Source organism: Ochotona curzoniae, unplaced genomic scaffold (genome assembly GCF_017591425.1).
Source record: "Ochotona curzoniae isolate NIBS_2020 unplaced genomic scaffold, NIBS_Ocur_1.0 contig_430, whole genome shotgun sequence".
NCBI lineage: Eukaryota > Metazoa > Chordata > Mammalia > Lagomorpha > Ochotonidae > Ochotona > Ochotona curzoniae.
Window position 1 is genome coordinate 29,662,981 of NW_024466219.1, and position 10,430 is coordinate 29,673,410.

Below are 10,430 nucleotides of genomic sequence, written 5' to 3' on the forward strand. Positions count from 1 at the left end.
GAGAGAGAGAGAGAGAGAGAGAGAGAGAGAGAGAGAGAGAGGGAAGGAGAGAAACTTTCCTAGTTGTTCACTCTCTAAATGTCTCTAATGCCTGGGAACTGGAAAACCAACCCAGAACTCTCAGGTGAGTAACAAGGACCCAAACAAATGCTTGATTCATCAGTGGTGCCTCCTAGGATCTAGGAACAGCAAGCTGGGATTGGAAGAAGAACCTGGTATCAAACCCAGGTACTCTGCTTCTGGGCTTGGGCATCTTAGCCACTAGGCTAAGCGCCCATTGTAGCACTTCTCTGGACAGGCAGGCTCAGATGCTGATCTCAAACCTTGGCAAGTGTTTGCAAGTACCTGCCATGTGCTGGTGGTGCAGAAGAGGCAGCCCCTGCTGGTGTGAAGCCTGCCTCTGGATTCCAGGATGGCAAAAATAGGGACTGAGGAAGATGTAGCCCTGACAACATTTTGAGAACCACCCATGTCTACATCCAGCTGTCCTGTCTCTGGCCTGAAGAGGTTAAGGCCACCACCAGAGCCCATGTGACAATCACATTACACATCTTCTTGGATTTCACGCTTCAACCCTTCCGCTGGCAATCCGGGGTTTTAATCAGTTCAAATGGAAGGCTAAGGCCAATTTGAACAGGATGAGAAGTCAGAAAGTGGACCCCGTGAGACCAGAGGGGCAAACAGAATTGATTAGAAGTTTTCCTCCTTGGTTTGCTGTTGAAGTCAGGGGTGCTCAGGCCAAGTCCAGGCGCTTTCTTCCCAGCACCAAATGGTAGAGCCAGCTTGCTGCACTCTGCCGGCCTTGTCCCACTTTGCCTTATTCCAGGATGGCTGTGTCTGCTGAAAGGAACCATGATCATGGAAAGAAATGCAAAATGATACCTTGATGGTCTTCTGACTGGTGGATGATTTAGGGCTAACCGAATCGTGGGGGCACATTGTCCATCTAGCCCGGTCTCCTTCAGTCTCACATTGCAACTGACCCTAACACTAAGTGTGATCAGATTTAGAAATGTAACAGGTGCAGTTGATTCCATTAATCAGTTTTTTCTCTTTTGAATAATAGATGGCAATAAAACTGGTGACCATTCCACACTGCCCCGCCCTCTAGTGTAGATTTTTTTGCACTCCTTGGGGGCTCTCCTTAGCACGTAAGGGGTAGTGAATTGGAATGTGTGTCTCTCTGTCTTAGTATTTTTCCTCCTTGAGATATTGAAATTATGACTTCAGCCTCAAAGGTCTTGCGTGTAGAGTGAGTTACCAACTTGTCACAACCCTATGTCCTAACCAGCCCCATGTTGGCAGCAGCAGGGGCACCGCCAGAGTGCGAGGCACTATGGAAAGCGAAGGTGAGGTAGAGGAATGTGAGTCCAGCCCGTAAGGGCAAATGCTGTGCATATTCTAGGGTTGCCCCTGGGCTCTTAGTGTGTGTGTGTGTGTGGGGGGGTGTCACAAGTCCAGCACCCCTTCCCTCATGTTCTTTGTTCTAGTGGTCCTTCCCCCGTACACTGTACCCTCTCCCTGACCCTCTGCACCTGTTGTTCTCCAGCCTGGTCCCCCCACCCCGCTGCCCCACTGCCCCTTGAGCTTCCTGCTCCCTCAGCCCCGAGTCACCCCATCCCTTACTCCTCTGTGACGTCTCAGACGTGAAGCTGCTTCCTGGGACAGGCCTGTCTGAGTGCCCAGGGCTGGCACTGTGTGCTCCCTGGACAGCTCCTGCCTCCCTCTCACAACAGTCCGCTTCTTATTCTCCTTGCAGTGCCACCAGCATAGAGCCTGGTACACAGGACATGTGCAGAGCACCTGGAAAAAGTGTCTTGGCTCTCCTTGGAGCCCCTCACCACACTCAGGTCTGACCCGCCCACTTTCCTGTTCTCTCCTTTGTCACTGCTTGGCTCCTGGAAAGCTGCTCTGCACCTTGTCCTTGTCTGGGCTTCTGCTTTGCTCTGTGCTTTGCTTGGATGAATGTGGGCGTTCTGCTGTCTGGATGCCACCGCTCAAGTCTGTCTGGATGAAGTAATAAACCTTGTAGGATTAGTTTGCTTTTGAAAGAGAAAAGCAAAAGTACAGAAAGTAGACCAATGTTGGAGGTTTTTTTTTTTTTTTTTTTTTTTTTTCAATTTTAGTGTAGGTTATTGCAGGAAATGAAGAGCCAGAAGTTCTTACAGCAAATAGATCAGTTGGGCATTTCAATAAAAGACTTGAGAGTCCAGTCTGCATTCAAACTGGGGTTTTTATGGACATGATTATGAGTCCCCGATTCTTCTCCCCACTTCCCTCTTCCTGGAATGTCTAGGTGGGGTTTGGGAATGCAAAACTCCCCTAAACAAATCCCTCTGGAGAATACTGACCACCATGATTCATACATATTGAAGAAGCAAATGACTCCTTCATCCCACTGATTGTGACCTTGTTGAAATAGCTGTCTTGCTCCCTCAGTTCAGTGACCTCCTTTGCATAAGGCAGGGATGCCTTGTGCTGGGGGAGATGGACGAGAGCCTGGGGCCTGCTTGCAGGACTTGCTTCCTTGTTTCATTGCACATACATTTATTTTCTTGTTACTCTTACACACATAGGGTAGTATCTACATAGCTTCCTTAACATTCCCGTCCCCCAAGAGAAGTACCCATCATCTTATTGGGGTATGTGGATGAAAATCTCAATTTCTGTATCTTCTTCATGCTGACATATGGGCATAGACATGTTTTCTGAGAATTCTTCTCTTGTTCTCTGTCCTATAATGTTTGAAAGTGGCCTTGAAAGATTGTCTTGTGGGGTCCGGAGGACTGATCAGATCATCCAAGTGGTTAGGTTGCAAGGCCTGCAACAGGAATTGGATGGCTTTTATTCTGTTAGAGACAAAATGAATGAAGGAATTGGACCCCTCTGGGATAGAGTGAAGCAGTACACATGTGGAAGCTATAGGATCAACGAGGGGAAATAGCAAGAATTTTCCTGACCAGATGTTAGGCTGGAGATTTCAATCTTGTTCAGTCATGTGGTAGAGTCATCTGGTCCACTATGAGAAGTATGAACATGGTTTTGTACCTGCCTACTTTGACCCAAAGCGTTTTGATTGCATCACATAGACACTTCTGTGGGCAGCAGTTAACACATCTAACTCCCTGCCTGCTTGAAAGGCCTGAGCTTAGCAACCTCAGCGCAGGGGCTCTGGGATTCTCCCCTGGGTCCATCTTTGTTGTCTCAGGGATGAGGATGAGTACCAAATACTCTACTTCCTGAAAGACCAGATATTCCTCCCTCCTTGACCATGCAGCAGTTTTGTTCTGCTGGTTATATAAGGGTATTAATCCAGTGCCCCAAATCGTAATTTCAGGTGAAGGAACAGATGAATGAATCATCTACATATTGCATTATTACCCCTCCCCCAAGAAATTTATTAAGTTTTTTTTTTTTTTTTTAATTTTTTTTTTTTTATGAGGGCTTGCCCAAATAGGCACAACACTGTCTATAAATCCTTGTGGCCACTCAGTCTTGATTGGCTGTTGCTTTATGTCCTGCTAAAGGCTTTTAAAGGCAATTAGTAACTGATAGGAGGGGCTGGATAATAATCAGGTGGGAGTTAAGGCCTGGCCAGGGCTGTGTGAGATTGGACCTATCTATCTCTACACATGGGGTACTGCAAGAGACATTACAAGGGAGGTATGAACCTCCTTAGAGGAAGATACCTTGTTGACTCCCATTACCTGGTGGACCTGGGAGGAGAGCTAGCCTGAAGAGGAGGCTAGTATAAAATAGGTGGCATCTCCAGAATGTCACTGACTTTCAGTTGTCCGCTTGATATTAGTGGTTGCTTTGGAAGCTGGACAGAATGGAGGGATTGTTCAACTTAGGAAGGGCCAATAGGATTTGTGGCTCTGACTTGGGAGTTTTCCAACCCCAGGGCTGGCGCAGTTCTTGAAAGGATTTATTTATTTTTGAAAGGCAGAGTTATATAGAGAGAGGATGTGAGAAAGACAGAGAGCCAGAAAAATTATTGAGAGAGAGAGAGATCTTTGATCCACTCGTTCACTCCTCACACTGGCCACAATGGCTAAGGCTGGGCCAGACTGATGCAAGGATCCTGAAAATCCCTCTGGGTCTCTAATGTGGGTAGCAGGGATCCAACTACTTGAGCCATCTTCTGCTACTTTACCACGTGCATTAGCAGGGCGCTGGATTAGAAGACAGTTGGGAATCAAACCAGTGCTCATATAGGTTGCTGATGTCACAGGTGGTGACTTGGCTTAATCTGATATGCCACAATGCCAGCACCTGTGTTGCAGCCCTTATTATTAAAATGTCAACAGCACCTGCTACTCCTTTTAGCTTAGGACTCACCTCCCTTGGACAGTAAGGAAATATCACTGGATCATCTTACTCCAATTCTCATTTTTCATTTCCGTGATAATAATTTTATTTATTTTTAGTTAACCACTTTTTATTTGTTAATTTTCAACTTTATCTGAGAGGCAGAGAGAGAAAGAGAAGCAGTGAAATCTTCCATCTGCTGGTTCACTCCCCATATCCTCCCGTGAGCCAAGGCTGAGCCAGGCTGAAGCCAGGAACCAGGAATTCACTCCATGTCTCCCACATAGGTGACAGTGACCAAGCACTTGGATTACATCTCTCACCTGCTACAGCAGGAAGCTGGACAGGAAGTGGACGAGGGACTTGGACCCAGTCCTTTTAACTGCCAAGTCAAACATCTGCCCTGCCCTTTAGGGAGTCTCATTTAGATTAGATTCTACAAGAAAGGATTCTGGCAGGGTCCAGTCTGGTTGATAATGTAGGAACTGAGAGGAGCATGACTTGGGGGAAGGGATGTGATGAGGTATCAATCAGTTTGTTCATCCTCAAGAAATCCCCTGGTCCTTTAAATGGCAGCCTAGCCCAAGGGGTATGGTTGGGAGGGCTTGGGACATGGTGGCTTAAGCCCTCACATGTGATATTAGGTTCCCTTATCCCAGCTGTTGAGGTCATTTAGAGTGAACCAGCAGTTGGAAAATCTCTCTTGGGCCTGGCACAATCGCTCAGTGGATAAATCCTTGCTTTACAAATGCTGGGATCCCATTTGGGTACCAGTTTGGGCCCTGGCTGCTCCACTTTCCATCCAATTACCTGCTTGTGGCATGGGAAAGCAATAGATAACGGCTTAAAACCTTGGGACTCTGCACCTGCATGGGAGGCCCAGAAGAAGCTCCTGACTCCTGGCTTCGGATTGGCTCAGCTCTGGCTGTTGTAGTCACTGGGGAGTGAACCAGTGAACAGAAGATCTTTCTCTCTGTCTCTCCTTCTCTGTAACTCTGCCTTTCCAATAAAAATATATACATCTTAAAAAAAATCTCAGGCCCCACATGGTAGCCTAGCAGCTAAACTCCTTGCCATGCATGCACCAGGATCCTATATGAGCACTGGTTCTAATCCCGGTGGCACTGCTTTCCATCCAGCTCCCTACTTGTGGCCTGGGAAAGCAGTTGAGGATGGCCCACAGCCTTGGGACTCTGCACCCACATGAGAGACCCAGAAGAAACTCACGGCTCCTGGCTTCGGATCAGTTAAGTTCAGCTCTGGTCATTGCGGCCATCTGGGGAATGAATCAGTGGACGGAAGTTCTTCCTCTGTCTCTCCTCCTCTCCGTATGTGAGACTTTCCAAAATCTCTCTCTCTGCCTTTCGAATAAAAATAAATAAGTATGTTTTTAAAAACTCTGTCTTAGCTGTGCCCAGGAGTCTGCTTCCTCCCCATCTCCACCCCTGACCAGCATTAACCTCTTAACTTCTAGTCTTCAGCTGGGAGGGGGCGGGCCGGGGTGGGAGGAGTTAGTTCTGAGGCAATGGGAATCACACGACATCTTGAACAGACCTGCTGTGTGAGCTGCCACCTTCATCGCCACTCCCCAAGGTGCCTGCATGCGCTGGCTTAGGGTTCAGCATTCTGGGGTCTGTGAAGTCACTTCTGTCTTCTCATCCATCTGCCCTCCCACGTCCCTTCCCGTGGTGCTTTGATCTTTGTCTTGTTCTCCTTGTTCTGAGTTTAACTTTAACACAAGTCTCTGTTATTTTTGTGGGGCTAATGAGTGTGTTTAATCTGCCATCTTTACCCAGAACCCTGCAATTTGAAGTAAAGAAGGTTCCATTGTCGGAAAAAGATCGGAAATGGCGTGTTTTTTTTTTTTTTTTTTTGTCCAGGTTCTTTTACTCCCTTCTACATCTCATTTCAAAACCTTTTACTTTCTCACAGGTCTCTGCATTGTGCTGGTTTACCTGACTGTGTATTTTGACTAATTGATAGGCACAGATGATAATCAGGCATACGGTAAATTACTCTCTGCTCTTGAGAATATGATATGAAGAGCTCAATGCATGGGAAAAGGGGTGCCTCCTGCTTGCCTTTAAAGAGAAAGAGACCGCCGCTCTTTGGGAAATAACACTGTTGTGCGTGGTTTGAGTCATGGGGAAAGAAAGAAGGATTGTCATCCTTGTGAGCCCATTATGTTGTTATTGACTAGCTGGCTTTAAAAAAGTGACAGGCACCATTTTTCTTTTCTCGGAGCTGATTTGTTAAGGTCACATTTAGCTCATCTGTGCGGCTAAGGATCTTCAGGAATAACATTTGAGTCACTCGTAAGCCTGGAATTTGAGAGATGGACTTTTTCAGGTCCAGATTACAGTGGTACGAGGAGGACTCTGGGATGCCTGAGAGCAGAGGGCACGAGCCGCATGTCTCGGGCATCTCTTCACGCCTTTGGAGTGACAGGGGGTGTGGCACTGTGGTGTGGAGCACTTTTCCTCACGGATGATGGGTGGGCCTGCACGAGGTGGGCGAGAGTCATGATGATGACACTCGGGCAGACTGGCCCAGCCTCAGCCGTCACAGTTACCTGGAGAGTGAACAGGAGTTGGAAGATCTTTCACTCTCTCTCCCTCTCTCTGTAATTTTGCCTTTAATAAGATAGAGTTATGAAGGAAGAGAGAGAGATCTTCCTTTCACTGATCACTCTCCAAATAACCATGACCACTGGAGCTGGGTGGCCTGAAGCCAGGAGCCAGGGGCCTCTTTGTGCTCCACTGCTTTTCCCAGGTGCATAAACACGGAGGTGAATCAAACTGGAGCAGCTGGAACATGAACCAGTGCCCATATGGGATACTGGTGGTGAAGGCAGAGGCTTAACTCAGTACACGTAATCCATAGTGCTAGCCCATACTTATTTCTCATAACTGTCACATGAATCCATAAATTGCTGTGACTGGCCAGACCTTAAAATGTGCTAGTATATCAGCAGTGTTTTAGAAATAAATATTGTCCTGTTCTATGTAGAGACAGATATGGCTGCACTTTTCTTTCACAGGATTTGCCTGTGATAAGCAGACAAATCTAAAGTTTAAAGAGAATAAAACTGAAAATTTCCTTCCTAATATAGCTAACAACCAGTTCTTAACCTAAAATAATGGTGAGAGTTCTTTTTCTTTTACAGATTTATTGCATTTTTATTCATGTAAGGTAGAGAGAGATTAATCGATTGATTTTCCATCTGCTGGCTCATTCCCCAAATGGTTGCAACAGCTGGGACCATTGTCTGACTGAAGCCAGGAGTCAAGAAACTCCATCTGGTTCTCCCTTGTGGAGGGGAGGAATGCAAGTACTTTGGCCATCGTCTACTGCCTCCCAGGAGCATTAGCAGGGAGCTGGATAGGAAGTGGAGAAGCACTCCAGTGTGGGATATGGATGACTCAAGTGGCAGCTTAACCAGCTGAGTTGGAACTCTTGCTCTGCAGATGGGTCTTGAACATAACCAACCTAAAAAAATCACCAGAGAATTTCCTTCTTGTGTACGGAGGGGTGGGGATCTGGAAAAAACTTCTGAAAAATGCATCTTATGAGAAGACTATGCATTAATTTCCAATTTTTTTTTTGCAGCAGAATAAACTTATCTTTTAATCTCATTGCCATGAACTTTTTGAACTATGTGTAAATCTCATTTCCATGAACCATTGAAGTATGTGTATGTATGTAATGAAGAAATTTTATCCATCAAATTCCTCCTGGATAGAGGGAATATGTCTTTGAAAGAAATATTTCAACAGGACCATTGGAGAAGGGGACTCTAGGTGACATGGCCTGCAGTTACAAGGAACTTGATTCTTGTAGCCTGGAACTTTTCATCCTGAGCCAGTCAGGTCTGTGCGTTTGGAGGCTTGGAGCTGGCATGTGTGTAAAATGCTCTTAAACAACAAAGGGAAGAGTGGACTTCATTTTTCCACTCATTATTTCAGATGTTTTTGTGAATCCTTTCTTTCCAGGATGCTCAGTCATATGGCTGCTTCTGGGGTGTCACTATGATAGACAGTGCATGCCAGAGCTGATGAGATCTAAACTGGACATGTTCCTAGGTTCTTGGTGGTGTCCCTGATAGGAAACACAAAGCTCACCTGTTTTTAAAAACATTGCATTTTAAAGGACTTGCTCTGGAGCACTTGACTTTCAGCTCCTGAATGTCATGGCCTGTGTTGACTGTCCCCAGGCATGCACAAGCGCTGTGAGAATTCCAAGGCCAGAGAGAATCTTCCTGGCAGTGAACAGTTCTGAGTGACCATAGGCGACAGCACTTGAGCTGAGTCTTGAAAGGGTGGGAGTGTGTGTGTGTGTTAGGCAGTAGTTGTTGGCTGTGTATTCTTGGGTGAAGAAAGCACTCCTGCTAAGGAATTATCTTGAATCCCAGCTCCAGGATGGAACTGTCAGCCAGTGTGGACAGATTTGGCCACGCTGTGGGAGAATGAGGGATGAAACTGGAACTGATACAGAGAAGAACAGGTGAGAGACAACTATGAATCTGTCTTGTAGAGGAAATTCTGATGGTTTGGGCTATCATTGAGTGAGGTTTTCAGGAGGTGAACAAGAAGATGATGTGCAGTAGTGGAAGGGATGTTTAGAGACCAGTTAACTAAATGTCATGATTTTTAATCAGAAGTCAGCTTGGCAGTCACCTGTGGGGTGGTTGAAGCCACCTGGCTGGGGTCCCCATGGCTAGAGATTCTGGTCTAGGAGAAGTGGGGTGGAGTGCAAGGAATTCATACTTGGACAGAACACTTCAGCTCATTTTACTGCATTCCGTGGTGAAAAAGGCTCTGAAATGAGATGTTAAGTCCAATAGCCCATTTTTAATGTAATAGGATTAAAGTGAAGACAAGAGAAGTGGGTAAGAAAGATTGAATTCATGACTTGGTAAAACAAGAATAAACAGGTTATGAACAGAATCAGCTTCTTCCCTGCTATTGTAGCGTGGTGTCCTGGATCACCCCTTGCTCTCTGTGTATTTTTCAGGCTAGCACCTCCTGGGTTCTCAACTCACAACTATATTAGCCTCACTTGTAACCTTTTTCCTGGAAAATTGTTCCACTAGCAGCATAGTTCCTGGTGAAATTTATACACGATTTTTGCAAAGGATATTTTCCTGTATTATAGTTGCTGGCATCACCATTTGCTTTCCTGTTTTAAAAACTATTTTATCAAAAAAAAAACTGTTTTATCATCCTGTCCAGCTTCATTTTTGCTCTTTTAAAACAGAGCTATATACAGCAAGTGTAAATAGAAAAAAACAAACAAACAAACCCTCCAGTGTTTGTTGCATGGAGATGCACAGACTTGAGCACTGTGGGTCTTGTTTGTCCTTGAATGTCCTTGGAATAATGGGAGCCTTGGAGACAGCATCACCCCCTTTAGTGTGGAAGACAGCAAGGTGCTTCTTGATTTTGAAAGACCTGGATTTAAGTTATGTATGGAGACTAGGAAAAAAAAATTGGTTCCATCATAAACTCTTTATCCCGTAGCAGACAGTGTGTCAGTAAAGGACAGAAAGTGCTGTTAGCGGTTCTTCTTTGAAAGGCATTTCTTTTTGTCATGGAACAAAGACTGGGGAAAAAGATTCACATTGATAATCATCAGGACAGCAAAACTTGGATTTGCTATTTTGATTTGCTTTGGCCACTTGGGAAATATGAAGCATCTCTTGGGTAGGGAATACTCTGTTGCTCTGGCATACTTGTCTGTGTGGTGGCCAGGCTGGCCATGTGGTGTCTTCCTCAAGCTCAATGTTAAGGAAGAACATGGGGATCTTTTTTTTTTTTTTTAAGATTTACTTTTTTTTAATTGGAAAGGCAGATATACAGAAAGAAGGGGAGACAGAGAGGAAGATCTTCCATCCATTGGCTCACCCCTCAAGTGGCCACAATGGTTGGAGCTGAGCTGATCCAAAGCCAGGAGCCAAGAGTCTCTTCCAGGTCTTCCACGTGGGTGCAGAGTCTCAAGGACGTGGGTCATCCTTGACTGCCTTCCAGACCACGATCAGGGAGCTGGATGGGAAGTGGGGCTGGTGGGACTGGAGCCAGTGCCCAAATGGGATCCAGGCGTGCAAAGTGAGGACTTTAGCT